This window comes from Lithobates pipiens, unplaced genomic scaffold (genome assembly GCF_037356315.1).
Source record: "Lithobates pipiens isolate NorthernLeopardFrog02 unplaced genomic scaffold, aLitPip1_a1.2 Scaffold_1, whole genome shotgun sequence".
In the NCBI taxonomy this organism is placed as follows: domain Eukaryota; kingdom Metazoa; phylum Chordata; class Amphibia; order Anura; family Ranidae; genus Lithobates; species Lithobates pipiens.
Genome location: NW_027507685.1, coordinates 160,711,498 through 160,726,957, shown reverse-complemented (window position 1 = coordinate 160,726,957; position 15,460 = coordinate 160,711,498). Strand labels below are relative to the sequence as shown.

The window sequence follows — 15,460 nt, the reverse complement described above, 5'->3', positions numbered from 1 at the left end:
GTTACTTTGTGTCTGTATGCCCCTTTCCCAATGTTGCTCTTCTTCTTGTGTTTCATTTTCTCCTGATTCTTCCATCAGGGAAGTTTCATTTTCTACATCGCTATAGTTGTTATCTGTCTGCCATTTGTAAACCTGTTGGTTCTTATAATCCAATACGTCCCTTTTAAACTTCTTTTGTTTTTTCTGTTGCACTTCTTTGTCGTACTTCTTTATAGTTTCCTGTAATTTAAAACTTAAAACTTGTTAAAAATACCATCGATCCCCCAAAACAAATTAAAGTAGCAGGTAATCTAAAAGGTTTTTTCATGTGTGGTAAATGCCTCCCTTGTAAAAACAGCAAAAAAGCTGAAAAGAAGAGAACTACTTTCCAGTCATCTTCAAACAAAAAAGAATTTAGAATAAATGAGCTCATTACATGCAAAAGCACGCATGTCACCTACATTATAGAGTGTCCCTGTTCCAGACAATATGTGGGGCGAACCACAAGGGAACTCCAAACCAGAATTGGAGAACACATTAGAAACATTAAAAAAGGGTACCCCAATCACAGTGTTTCCAGACATTTTAGGGATTACCACAATCGGGACCCAGGACAAATGGTGTTTTACGGTATTGATAAAATAAGGGCCCACTGGAGAGGTGAGGATAAAACCATCAAAATATCCAGAAACGAAACCAAATGGATATACAATTTGGATACCCTTCAACCACAGGGAATGAATGTAGAGTTGGATTTAAATTGTTTTCTGACTAATTTTTAAAACTTGTCTAGTCCCAACTCTAAAATACACATCACCTACTCAAGGCAGGACCATCCACACCTTAAAAGAGCATAGTATAACATTCGACCAGTATCTAAGGATGTTCCCCCAATAAACTGTGGCATTATAATATAAAGACCCACTTAAAAAGCTCTGGCCCCCACAAGAGAGCCCATACACACTATCTGAAGTCATACATTCATGTTCCCAAAGGAGAACAGTATATATACACACATATTGGCCTTTGTTTCCCATTTATCCTTACGGTCAGTTTCTTCTTTTTACTACATGTTCTCACCCTGATTGTCGTTTGTAGAAAATAGTTTTAAATAATGTTTTAAATAATGTTTGGAAAATGTTTTTAAAAATTTTTTTTTTAAAAATGATTTTATGAACAGACTCCCTCACAACATACTCCTTTTATCTCACTTGTAATTACCCTCCTGATTTGTATTACAGGGAAGTGAAGACATAAAAGCATACATATGTACACATACACTCATATTTCCAGTTTGTTCCATTTACCCATTTTCCCCTTCCTTCTTTTCCTCTATTTTATTTTATTTTAATATTTTTCTTTTCCCCTGGAGTATATTGATATACCAGGGAAGTGATTATACAATTTGATGCAATTTGTTTCTTAGCAACTGCAACCATGATCCACATTTCAAAAATACAGATAAAAACCCTGCATTTTGATAGGTTGGCAAGAGTCATGGGTGGTTAAAAAATTATTGTTCTTATTAATATAGTTTTTATGCACACATAAATAAATGTCTCTTATTCTTTCTATTTTTTCTATTTTATATAAAAAGATCCTTTTACGATAATTTTTTTATATATATTTTATTAATTATAGTCATATATAGCTGTCAATAAATTTTTTCATAATATACCGGAATGTGATATGCAGGTTGCGGTGCTCTATAGCTTAATAATTTGTCATGCCCTGAGTCCGCAATAATATGCAAAAGAAATGTTTTCATTTGGATTGACATAAGTGAACACACTGCAGAACATAACATATCCCGTGTCCACAGCAACGAAATAGTTTTTCCATGTTTGTGCGGTCACAAGACGAGCACACAGTACGTAACAGATACATAGCGGCTCATATAGGGCATTCCCATAGTAAAGATGGCGCTGATACACTCGCGCAAGCGCAGAAGAGCACTGCACCCTACATAAACGTGAGGGTGCACCAATATGGCCGCTCCAGATGACGTCGCTCTGACGAAACGCGTAGGGCGTGGCCTAGAACGTGCACCTTACACTGGTATACAAGCAGCAACGCCGGCGCGGCTAATTTTAAAGCGATCTTGTCTCTTTGGATATTGTGAGTAACCTGACTTCTTAATAAACAAAAAAACGTTCAAACAACAGTATTGCACTATGTTTGTACTTCTGTTTCCCTTCATGCATAATTGCTAAACGGACTACCTGTGGAAGGAAAAGTGTAAAGCATCTCCCCAGCATAGCAGAAGCAGAGCCCAAAGAAAGCTGCACAGTGGCTCATACTGTGGCTGCTCGATTAACCCATTGAGGGTTTTTTGTCTGGTGAGCACATATAGATCCCTTTTTCCTAACACAGAGTGGCGCACCGGAGAGGAATGCATTTAACCCTTCTGCACTAGTCACTTTACTCTATCTTCCTCATTTGATGAAAGTTCCATGCGTTTTTCCAGCAACCAGTTGATGCGACTTTGAAAATTTCCGTTGGACATTATAAGATTTTTTGTCACTATTATTATTATTTTTTCTGGGTACTTTCACAAAACGCTTTTTGATTATCACTTTGAACATATTGCATATGATTTTTCAGATATTGGTTTATGTATGTTTTTTTACCGAGCACAGTAGTATTCTTAATTGTTTTTATGTGATTGATCCACTACTTTTCCAATACATATGTGCATTTTTGAGGTGTAAATCAACAGACATACATCCTCTTTTCTTTTTTCACGCATTTTAACATCACGTATACAGCGGTTTTAAAAGGTTTCCACCGCAATTTGTTTTAAATTCTCCAGAGCACTAGCAGAGATAATAGATCATCTCACACTCATATATGATTTTAGTATTCACAGTGCACAAAAAGGTTTTAGCGCCAAAGCTTAATTTATATTTTAGATTTCTAACCTATTCCTATTCTTAGGGACAGGTCTCAAGCACAGGCAGCTTTAACCCCTTAAGTTCATTTTTTTAATTTATCTTTATTTCACTATATATATATTTTTTTCCCTTGCCTGTGTGGCGAACGGGTGGAATTTGTCCATAGCGCAATCTTATTTATTTTTTGCTAAAAAATAACTAGCTACCTAGCGGCACCAGTGACACTAATGCAGCGATCAGAAAAACGATTGCTTAGTAACACTGGCAAAAGGGGGTGAAAGGGTTAACTCTAGGGGCAATCAGGGAGTTAAACCTTTATTGAGGGGGGTAGGGGGCTACCCTGGACCTAACACTAACTGCCCTGACACTGTATACTGTCACAACTGACACTAAATGCAGTGATCAGTAAATAAATGATCACTGCAATCAGTGACACTGTGACTGGGGGGCGATCGGGGGGTGATTTGTGTGCCTATGTGTACCTACGTGTCAGTGTAGTGTTGGTGCACTTACTATCTCTGCTCTCCTCGCAGTCCAGTCAAAAAGACCGCCCCGAGCAGAGTGACATCACTTCCTCCCTGCCTGTGTTTACACTACACAGGCAGGGGAAGCTTCTCATTCGCCAGGAGCGACCGAGAGGGGATGGCCAGAAACCAACGGCCATCCCCTCATCCCGGATCGCTCCTGAAGCAAAACGGACTGCCGCAGCCAGCCATACGGTTTAGGAGATATTTACAAAAAGACAGGCACCGCTGTCTTCAGTGCATGCGCCGTAGACAGCGGCGCGCATGCACACTGAGCAGGCCGCAGATCACGGCGATATGCCGCTCGTGTCGGCTCCCGTGCACATGCGCAGTAGTGATGTCATCGCGGCTCCAGCGAATCACAGCGCCAGAGCAGCGAGACCCGGAAGTCACTCCGGGATACATGGCAGCAGCAAAGATGAAGACGGAGGACCGCTTCGGGGGCTTGGTTCTCAGGTAAGTTATTCATAATGAGCTAGTATGCTATGCATGTTAGCTCATTATGCCTTTGCCTTGCAGGTTGCATTTTTTTTATTTTTTTTTATTGCCTTTACTTCCTCTAACATGCAGACCTCTCCCATTGTACACCTGGTTAGCCTCCTTGTAGCTAGAGGCCTCCTCGCTGCTGTGCACACATGGGGTGCTAGCTACAGAGAATAACATCCTGACCTTTTAAATATCTTGGCAGGCACATTTGTCTTTGAGATCCCATCACCTCTCTACATACACATGTATATTTGGGTAGTACAGCTTGCATTTTAAATGTGTTTTCTCCAAATAGAATCGTGCATGCAGTGGACAAAGATAAATAATTTCAGAACTTTTTCCCCCTTTAATGTGACCTATAAACTGTACAACTCATTTGAATAACAAACTAAAATCTTTTAGGTGGAGGGAAGTAAAACCAAAAAAATAAAATAATGTGGTTGCATAAGTGTGCACACCCTTAAACTAATACTTTGTTGAAGCTCCTTTTGATTTTATTACAGCACTCAGTCTTTTTGGGTATGAGTCTATCAGCATCTTGGCAATATTTGCCCACTCTTTGTAAAAACACAAAAAATCTGTCAGATTGCGAGGGCCTCTCCCGTGCACAGTCCTCTTCAGATCACCCAATGGCTAAGCCATTCCAAAACTTGAACCTTCTTTTTCTCCATTCCTTTGTTGATTTGGATGTATGCTTTGGGTCATTGTCATGCTGAAAGCTGAAGTTCCTCTTCATATTCAGCTTTCTAGCAGAAGCCCGAAGGTTTTGTACCAATATTGACTGGTATTTGGAACTGTTCATAATTCCCTCTACCCTGACTAATGCCACTGTTCCAGCTGAAGAAAAACGACCCCAAAGTGGGTATGGTGTTATTTTGGTAATGTGCAGTATTGTTTTTTTGCCAAACATATCTTTTAGAATTATGGCCAAAAATTCAACCTTGGTTTCATCAGACCATAATACATTCCCCACCTTCTTTTTAGGAAACTTCAGATGTGTTTTTGCTAAATTTACCTGAGCTTAGATGTCTTTTAACAATGAAATCCCTCCGATGCTTTGGAAGCTCTCTGCAGACCATGGCTTTTGCTATGATGTGACTAAGGATGGGCTCAGGCATGTTCCAGGCACCATATACCCACACCCACCCAAAAGCTTATGCTATGCAGAGCTTATTGCAGACATTTCCCGATCTGTGCAGCCACGGATCGGGAAATGTCTCGTTGCCATTGATTAGCGCTGCACAGTGTAAGCTTTCTGGTGGGCTCGGGCACAGGGAGCTGTGAACATGCCTGAACCCATCCTTGGATGTGACTAAGAAAATGTCAGGAAAGACCTACTAGAACAGTTGGTATTTATTTGGGGTTAATCAGAGGCACTTTAAATGATGACAGGTGTGTACTGACTCCTATTTAACACGAGTCTAAATGTGATTGCTTAATTCTAAAGACATCTACATCCCCAGATGGTGTGCACACATATGCAACCATATTATTTAAGTTTAAAATTTTTACTCTTTGACACCCCCCCCCCCAAAAAAAGATTTCAGTTTGTTTGTTTTTCAATTGAGCTGTAGAGTTTATAGGTCTAGTGAAAGGTGGAACCATTTCTGGAATGTTTTATCTTTGTCTCATTTTTACATCACAGAAACCTAACATTTTAGCAGGGGTATGCAGAATTTTTATATCCACTGTGGTTGTGTGATTAATTACAAGAGTGGCTTTCAATTTTGCCTGGACTTTCACTTAAAGCGCTAATCCCCATACACATGATCCTAAAATCGTATGAAAAATGCCGCTTTCAAATTGATCGTACGATAATTGGATTGTTAGTACAGAGCTTTTGAGAGCCGATCAGGACAGCTCATCCGATATTATTATATTGGACATGCATGAAATTTTTTTTCATACGGTGCCAGATCACACGATTTTCGTTTTAATCAGTACAGCTGTCGTTCGAAAATGCAATACAAAAAATGCAACACATGACATCGCTTCCGAATTTTTTATTCTGTCATACCAGAATTTTCATGACTATAGTAAACTCATCAGATTCGACTTGAGATTAGCATGCAACAAAAAAAAACAGACGATCATTCGTCCGATAATCGGATCGTGTATACTGGGCATAAGTGAAGTGAAAAAAAAAAAAAGCAGTGCCCCCCCCCCCCCCCCCCGCAATAGTTACATATAGTTATGTAGTTAGTCATGTTGAAAAAGGAAAAGATGAAAAGTCCACCTAGTTCAACCAAAAAAAAAAAAGATCCCATATACACAATCCTATACCCACAGTTCATCCAGAAGAAGGCGAAAAACCCCAGCAAAGCATGATCTAATTTGCTACAGCGGGGAAAAAATACCTTCCTGATCCCCCCCGAGAGGCGATTGGATATTCCCTGGATCAAGTAAATGGCATAATGTGCTAGTATGCCCTGCATATTTTGACTGACTTACCCGTAAAAGATATCCATCCAGTGGCACACTGTCGCCAGTGGCAGGGCTTCTATCTTCACCCAGTCTTCCTTGCAGGTTCTTGGGTTCTGGTGACTGTGCATGGGAGTCACAATCATGGCACACATGCCAGTGATGTCATCGGCTGAAGAAATTGTGAGCATCATGTTTAGGACATATGCATAGGTATAAAATAACCAAGCAGTGTTTATTATCACTTTAAATTTGTAATTTGTAATGTAAAATATTTTTATCTTTCTTTTTTCCCCCTTGTACTTTGAGTTGCTGAACATGTTACTCTATGAAATGCATACCTTCCAATGTTCTAGGCTGAGAACGAGAGACATTATATGCACATAGCATATAAGCAGTAGACACAGCTCTGCCATACCCCCAGCTACACAGATCAACACAACTGAATTCTATGTCTAGGCAAAAAACATATGCTGTGCATCTCTGCAGTACATGCACACTCCCCATGTGGTAATTACAGAAAAATACCTGTTGATCCAGAAAAAACTCCAGTGACCTCTCCACTTACTGTATGAGCTGACAACACTGTCTCTGCTGAACTGAAATCCTTACATATATAGTTACATAGTAGGTGAGGTTAAAAAAAGACAAAAGTCCATCAAGTCCAACCTATGTGTGTGATTATATGTCAGTATTACATTGTATATCCCTGTATGTTGCGTTCGTTCAGGTGCTTATCTAATAGTTTCTTGAAACTATCGATACCCCCCACTGAGACCACCGCCTGTTGAAGGGAATTCCACATCCTTGCCACTCTTACAGTAAAGAACCCTCTACGCAGTTTAAGGTTAAACCTCTTTTTCTTCTAATTTTAATGAGTGCACGAGTCTTCTTAAACTCCCTTCCGCAAAAAAGTTTTATCCCTATTGTGGAGTCACCAGTATGGTATTTGCATATTGAAATCATATCCCTTCTCAAACGCCTCTTCTCCAGAGAGAATAAGTTAGTGCCTGCAACCTTTCCTCATAACTAATATCCTCCAGACCCTTTATTAGATTTGTTGCCCTTCTTTGTACTCGCTCCATTTCCAGTACATCCTTCCTGAGGACTGGTGCCCAGAACTGGACAGGATACTCTAGGTGCGGCCAGACCAGAGTCTTGTAGAGTGGGAGAATTATCATTTTATCTCTGGAATTAATCCCCTTTTTAATGCATGCCAATATTTATTTTGCTTTGTTATCAGCAGCTTGGCATTGCATACCATTGCTGAGCCTATCATCTACTAGGACCCCAAGGTCCTTTTCCATCCTAGATTCCCCCAGAGGTTCTCCCCCCAGTGTATAGATTGCGTTCATATTTTTGCCACACAAATGCATTATTTTACATTTTTCTACATTGAACCTCATTTGCCCATGTAGTTGCCCACCCCATTAATTTGTTCAGTTCTTTTTGCAAGATTTTCACATCCTGCGGAGAAGCCCCACTTAGCTTAGTATCGTCCGCAAATACAGAGATAGAACTGTTTACCCTATCCTCCAGGTCATTTATGAACAAATTAAACAGGATTGGTCCCAGCACAGAACAATGGGGGACCCCACTACCAACCCTTGACCATTCTGAGTACTCACTATTTATCACCACCCTCTGAACTTGCCTCCCGACAGAAGGTTAATAGATTGGTTTGGCAAGAATGATTCTTCTTGAATCCATGCTGATTACTGCTAATGATACTGTTCTCATTACTAAAATCTTGTATATAGTCCCTTATCATCCCCTCCAAGAGTTTACATACTACTGATGTTAGGCTAACTGGTCTGTAATTCCCAGGGATGTATTTTGGGCCCTTTTTAAATATTGATGCTACGTTGGCTTTTCTCCAATCAGCTGGTACCATTCCAGTCAGTAGACTGTCAGTAAAAATTAGGAACAGCAGTCTGGCAATTACTTGACTGAGTTCCCTAAGTATCCTTGGGTGCAAGCCATCTGGTCCTGGTGATTTATTAATGTTAAGGTTCCCAAGTCTAATTTTAATTCCGTCCTCTGTTAACCATGGAGGTGCTTCCTATGATGTGTCATGAGGATAAACACTGCAGTTTTGGTTACTGAAGACCCCCCGATTCCCTCATGAAGGCTGAGGAGAAGAATAAATTCAATTCGCCATTTCCCCATCCTTTGTAACCAGATGTCCTTCCTCATTCTTTATGGGGCCAATATGGTCTGTCATCCCTTTTTTATGGTTTACATACTTTCTTGGGATTTTTTTTTGCTCTCCTCTGCTGTATCTCTTTCATTTTCTATTTTAGCCATCCTTATTGCACCCTTACATTTCTTGTTGCATCTTTATAAAGTGTGAATGCTGATCCTTCAACCTTGTACTTTTTGAAGGCCCTCTCCTTTTCTTTTATATGCATTTTTACATTGGAGTTAAGCCATCCTGGACTTTTGTTCGCTCTTTTAAATTTATTACCCAGTGGGATGCATTGGCCAATGGCCTTATTTAATATGATCTTAAAGAGGAAGTAAACCCTGATGAGTTTACTTCCTCTTTCATTCCCTGCAAAGGCAAAGCATAATGGACTACTATGCATCGCATAGTAGTCCATTATGTGTCACTTACCTGACACAGGAGCCAGCGATGTCACCGCTGTCATTCGGCGAAGCCGCGATGACGTCACTCCCGCGCATGCGCACGGGAGCCGACACGCGCAGCAGCTCCGTCGTTGAGAATGCCGCGCTCAGTGCGCCTGCGCGCCGCTGTCTACGGCGCATGCGTCGTAGACAGCGGTGCCCGTTTTTGGGCAAATATCTCCTAAACCATATAGGTTTAGGAGATATTTCTTGGACCTACAGGTAAGCCTTAATCTAGGCTTACCTGTAGGTCAAAGTGGTTTGTAAGGGTTTACAACCACTTTAACACAAACCCATCTCTCCCCCGCATTCTTTGTTCCTAAGATTTTATCCCAATTTATGCCTTCTAGCAAGGTTTGTAGTTTAGGGAAGTTGGCTCTTTTGAAATTCAGTGTCTTTGTATTCCCCTTATGTTTCCTATCATAGCCCTCTCCTTCTGTGGGGTCTATTTACTGCCTGTGCTGGCCGAGCTATTCTACCTTTTCATAAACTTTTATTTTGCTTATAGGGAAGGAGCAAAGGGAATACTATAGTGTCTCTTTAGTGACCGCTTTGAGTCTGCTGAGGTTGCTAACGTCACTTCCAAGGTAATGGAGCTCAGAATCAGCTTCAGGACTTTTGGACATATAAATAAGGGGGTGCTTTTACAGGTAAATATCATGCATAAATACGTTAAAAGCACACACAGTCTTATAAGAAGATTTTGCTGAAATGTATGGTCTGGTCACAAGGTCTCTTTATATGTATGCCTGTAGCAAGGACATGATTATTCTTTAAGTTGCTTTGGATGTGGGGTAGCTAGGAATGGTTCAAGGCATCTGTAAAGCATTTTAAATAAATCATGTGGTATATAAGAGTAAAAAAGAGCTCTGGCATATGAAAAACATCAGATTATATAGATCTGTATGTTTAACCATATTTTGAAAAGAAAATGTCAAAATAAATGGGTACTTCAGCAGGCTTAAGTAGAATTGTTAAATGCTACAGCCATTTTCACCATTTAATGGGAGTAGTCGTTTGGAAAGTCTACAGACCAGCTCACAAATATTGTATAGTGGCCTCAGAGTGTCAATCTGAGTTTCATAATTATAGTTCTTATGCCAGTTCTCATGTCTATTATGCCTATTTCATTATGGACATTGCTGTACATTTAATTAAGCACAATTATGAGAAAAAAAAGAGAATCTAATATCTCATTGCATGATGGGTGCACATACCATTTTATTAGTAGTAGTAAAAATTTTAAATTTCTTGGTTAAATTGGTATTGCAAATCGGCAATCAATGCTTAGGTTCATACTGGCAACAGAGGGATGCTAAAAACAGGTGGACGATTCACACTATTTCTGCACCCATCCCCCCAACCTCTAACCTCTAAATTTAGATAGTGGCTAGAAAGGTGAGTTCACATGATGCTTGCAACACCATTTATCAAAAACCATAAAACATTTGAACTCTGGAAGATTTTACCTCCATCACGGCCAGGCCATTTTTTGCACTGCGCTACTTTAACCGGCAATTCCGCGGTCATGCAACACTGTACCCAAATTTTAAGAATTTATTTCATACAAATTTCTTCATAAATTTAGACCAAAATATATTCTGCTACATGTCTTTGGTAAAAAAAAAAAAAAAAAAAAAAATCCCGATAAGTATCTATTAATTGGTTTGTGCAAAAGTTGTAGCGTTTACAAATTGTGGTATATATACTGAAATTTCCGAGGCTATGACACTATTGCTGGTAGTGGTGGTGATCAGTGACATATAGTTGGGCTGTGATAATGTGGTGGACAATCTGGTGCTAGCTGAAGCTGGCTGGGAGATACACTGACTGACACTGATAGGGCTGATACTACAATGTGCAGTTGGAGGTACACTGACTGATGCCAATACAGTGATCCGTGCTAATACTGTAAACTGTCCCTGTAAAATCCCCACTGGGATCGAAAAACTCCTCCTGGGGACCGAAAAACCATCAAGCAGGAGGTGACAGCATTGCCTCCTGTAAACCATTTGTCATCTGCAATCTGAGAAGCCACCCACTATGGATTGCTTTTCAGAGGGCAGTATAGTCTTTTGTTTATGAGGCTTTTTTGCGTCTTTGAAGCGTTATAAAAGCAGCCAGTAATGTTGCTGCTTTTAGACTTCATCACTCAGACACGTCTTACTTTGTAATCAAAAACACAACATATTGTAGTAAATGTGTAAAATGTCAGATCAAAAACCCCCACAAAATGTGGATATAAATATAACAAAGGATTTGTTGGCTTCGACCTGTTTAACTCCTTGCATCTCCATTCAGCTCTGTCTCCGGATTGTACTGGCTATGAAGGGTCATCGTCATAAAACCCTTTTTATATAAACTGTACAGAACAGATTCCTTATTTTAGCATTAAAACTTCCAAGCTTTCTCTGTAGCAGCCTTTAATTTCTTACTTATGTATGTGACATAGCCCGTGGCATTGATGGCTGCTGTGAATCTGCCATCCTTTTGGGATGAAAGAGGCAGGCAGCTGGAAACTCAGCAGCTACATCTAGCTGTCTACCTAGAGAAGGCCTTGATTTCAAGTTTATCTAAACAAGCTCCACTAATCCGAACTATCTAGGGGGATGCGCTGTCAAAACAAGCAGCATGGCCCTAAGGCAAACCACAACCATACAGAAATCAAGGCAGGGACATCCAAAGCAGCAGACTGGAGGGGCCTTACACCCCCCCTAAAGGAGGGGACGAGAGCTGGAATTTGCATAATGCCTTTTCATGGGGAACTTTTGGATGGCTGTCAGCAGTTCAGCTTATAGGTCTGCAGCCACAATGAGCAGTGTGTAGGGGAGCTCTTGAATGACCTGACCATATTGTCTGCACGCCACAAAAAAGCTTAAGCACATCCAAGCGAGAGGGGGTGAATGGGACCCCAGCATTGTTTGACATCTGCTCTACCTCTCGTTAGTTTTGTTCGACTCTATTCTGTGTGGACTTTGGAGAAATCTAAGACCAGCTAACATGAATCCTATAATCTTCCTTCTGAATATTTATTCAGCCTCTAAGCTGTCCCCTCTCCATCTCCTGCTTCCTCTCTCCCTCCCCGTCCCTCCTCCTCCCTCATTCAAATGAGGACACTAGTTGAAAAAAAAGCTGTATAAATGTTTGTTTGTGGGTGTTTGTAAAAGATTTGCATATATTTATCCATAGTTTTTCAGTGATCATTCTTTCTCTGTTCCAGATCTGGTTCTTTTTTTTTTTCTCTTGTGATTCTCTCATACCAGTCATTTAATGTGCTTGCCATTAAAGCCATCAAAGAACTTGGAACCTTTGAAACGCGTTAGAGGTGAAAGAAAGGGTTAAAGGGAAAAAATGAATATTTCTTCGAGCTGCATTGACAAAGAATTAAAGTGACTGTAAAGTCTCGTTTTAAAAACGAAAAACTAAAATAACAAGCATGTCTATACTTACCTCCTCTGTGCTGTGGTTTTGCTTAGAACAGCCTGGATCCTCCTTATCAGATCCCTCTTCACTGCTCCTGGCCCCTCCCTCCTATCGAGTGCCCGCACAGCAAGCAGCTTGCTATGGGGGCACTCGAGCCGAGCTGCAGCTCCGTGTGTCTATTCAGACGCGGAGCTGCTGTCCGGCCCCACTCCTTCTCCTGATTGGCTAACTGAATTTGATAGCCACAGGAGCCAATGGTGCCACAGCTGTGTCTCAGCCAATCGGGGGGGAGAGTCCCAGACAGCCGAGGGACTCATGGACATCGCTGGATGGAGAGGGGGCTCAGGTAAGTATTAGGGGTGCTGGGGAGGCTGCTGCACGCAGAATGCTTTATATCTTCATGCATTAATATATATATATATATATATATATATATATATATATATATATATAATATATATAAAACACTTCTGCCTTCACAACCACTTTTAATTTGCAAACCATTAAAATGCTAATTGCTGCTGGATCACTTTCTGCTTAACCGCTTCCCGCCCGCCCTATAGCCGAATGACGGCCTTAGGGCGGGCGGCTTCCCTCGCCTGGCCGTCCCTGGACGGCCTGGTGTTTACTTCCGCAATGCGCGCCGCCGCGGGCGCGCATCGCGGAAGTTCTGTGTTTGCCGTGTCCCCCGGGGACAGGCAAACACAGATCGCTGTAAACGGCCAATCACAGCGGCCGTTTACAGCGTGATCGGCGTGTCCAATGGGAGATGATCTCATATGTAAACATATGAGATCATCTCTCAGCGCCGCTCTCCCTCCTCACACAGGCAGCGTGTGAGAGGGGAGAGAAGAACGGCTGCAGCAGCCGTCAGTGTACAAAAGAAAAAAAAAAAAAAAGTAAAAAAAAAGTTTAAAAAAAAGTGCCATCCTCCCCCAGAGCCATCCTCCCCCAGTGCCACCCCCCCCCCCCAGTGCCATGCCCCCCCCAGTGCCATCCTGCCCCAGTGCCATCCTGCCCCAGTGCCATCCGCCCCAGTGCCATCTTCCCCAGTGCCATCCTGCCCCAGTGCCATCCGCCCCAGTGCCATCCACCCCAGTGCAATCCACCCCACCCCAGTGCCACCTGCCCGCAGTGCTATCTGTCCCCAGTGCCACCTGTTGTCAGTGCCATTTGTCCCCAGTGCCATCTGTCATCAGTGCCACGTATAAGTGGCATCTGTCATCAGTGCCACGTGTTATTAGTGCCACATAGTGCCATCTGTCATCAGTGCCACGTATTAGTGCCATCTGTCATCAGTGCCACGTATCAGTGCCATTTGTCATCAGTGCCACCTGTCAGTGTCACGTGCCATCTGTTGTCAGTGTCACGTGTCATCAATGCCACTTATCAGTGCCATCTGTCATCAGTGTCACGCGTCATTGGTGCCACGTATTAGTGCCATCTGTCACCGGTGGCACGTATTAGTGCCACATGTCATCAGTGCCACGTATTAGTGCCACGTGTCATCAGTGCCACATATTAGTGCCACGTGTCATCAGTGCCACGTATTAGTGCCACGTGTCATCAGTGCCACGTATTAGTGCCACGTGTCATCAGTGCCACATATTAGTGTCATCTGTCATCAGTGCCACGTGTCATCAGTGCCACGTATAAGTGTCATCATTGCCACGTATCAGTGCCATCTGTCATCAGTGTCACGTGTCATTGTCCTGGTGCTTCAAAAGTGTAATAAATAGTCAACAAGTTAGATGTGTAATTTATGCTTCTAGAACACGTGATGGCGCTCCCTGCATGTTGGGCCTCTCTATGTGGCCAGGCTGTGAAAAAGTCCCACACATGTGGTATTGTAATACTCAGGAGGAGTAGCAGAATTTTTTGGGGGGTGTCATTTGTGGTATACACATGCCACGTGAGAGAAATAACCTATTACAATGACAATTTTGTGGAGAAAAATAAAGAAAATGAAAAATCTTCATTTTGCAAAGAATTGTGGGAAAAAAATGACAACATCAAAAAGCTCACCATGCCTCTTACTAAATACCTTGGAATGTCTACTTTCCAAAAAGGGGTCATTTGGGGGGTATTTGTACTTTCCTGACTTGTTTGGGTCACAAGAAGCGAGATAGGCCACCAGTACATCAGATGTAATCAATTTTGTGCGATTCGCACCACAGCTTGTAGACTCTATAACTTTCACAAAGACCAAATAATATCCACTAATTTGGGTTATTTTTACCAAAGATATGTAGCAGTATAAATTGTGGCCAAAATTTATGAAGAAAAATTAATAATTTGCATAATTCTGTCACAGAAACAAAGAAATATGCGTTTTTTTTTCAAAATTTTCGGTCTTTTTTCATTTATAGCGCAAAAAATAAAAACCCCAGAGGTGATCAAATACCACCAAAAGAAAGCTCTATTTGTGGGAAAAAAAGGACACAAAATTCATTTGGGTACAGTGTTGCATGACTGAGTAATTGTCATTCAAAGTGTGAGAGCACCGAAAGCTGAAAATTGGTCTGGGCAGGAAGGGTGTTTAAGTGCCCAGTAAGAAAGTGGTTAATGCTGGTTGGAGTTAATGATAGTAATAGTACTGGCTATCTGTTAAATTTGATAAGACACTATAATCAATAATAATAATAGTAAAGGGGCTGTCAAGTAGGTGAGTGATGGGAAGCACCTGTTGTCTGTGTCTAAGCATTAAAAATTTGACATAGAATTTATGACACCTAGTGGACACAGAGTGACTGTTGTATTTCTACTTTGCAGCCAAATTGATAACACCTACTGTATATTTGTTACATGTTCCCATTCACATAACCTTAATAACTTAATTCAACTTTCAAATTTAAAAAATTGTTGCTTACTTTATGCTTGCTCTTTTTTTGAAAACTCAAAAGCTGAATTTTTCTTCTGCTATGTAACTAAATACTATGTAAGGAGGGGTCTCGGGAGGTAATGTTTACTGTAACTAACCCAGTCTGTACTATGCTGGCAGATATCATTATAATGCAGCGCCACCACACGAATGCTCTCGCCTGACAGGAAGGAGTCTGTCGGTTTCACACACAATCCCGGTGGCTGCAGCCACTGGATTGTGTG

The 15,460-nt window shown here is 41.4% G+C and overlaps 1 protein-coding gene across 4 annotated transcripts in view; it reads left to right on the top strand.

Moving 5' to 3' along the window:
• DENND1A (DENN domain containing 1A) overlaps nt 1-15,460 on the top strand; it is a 1,535,852-nt gene that overhangs the window by 354,199 nt on the left and 1,166,193 nt on the right. The window lies entirely within an intron of this gene.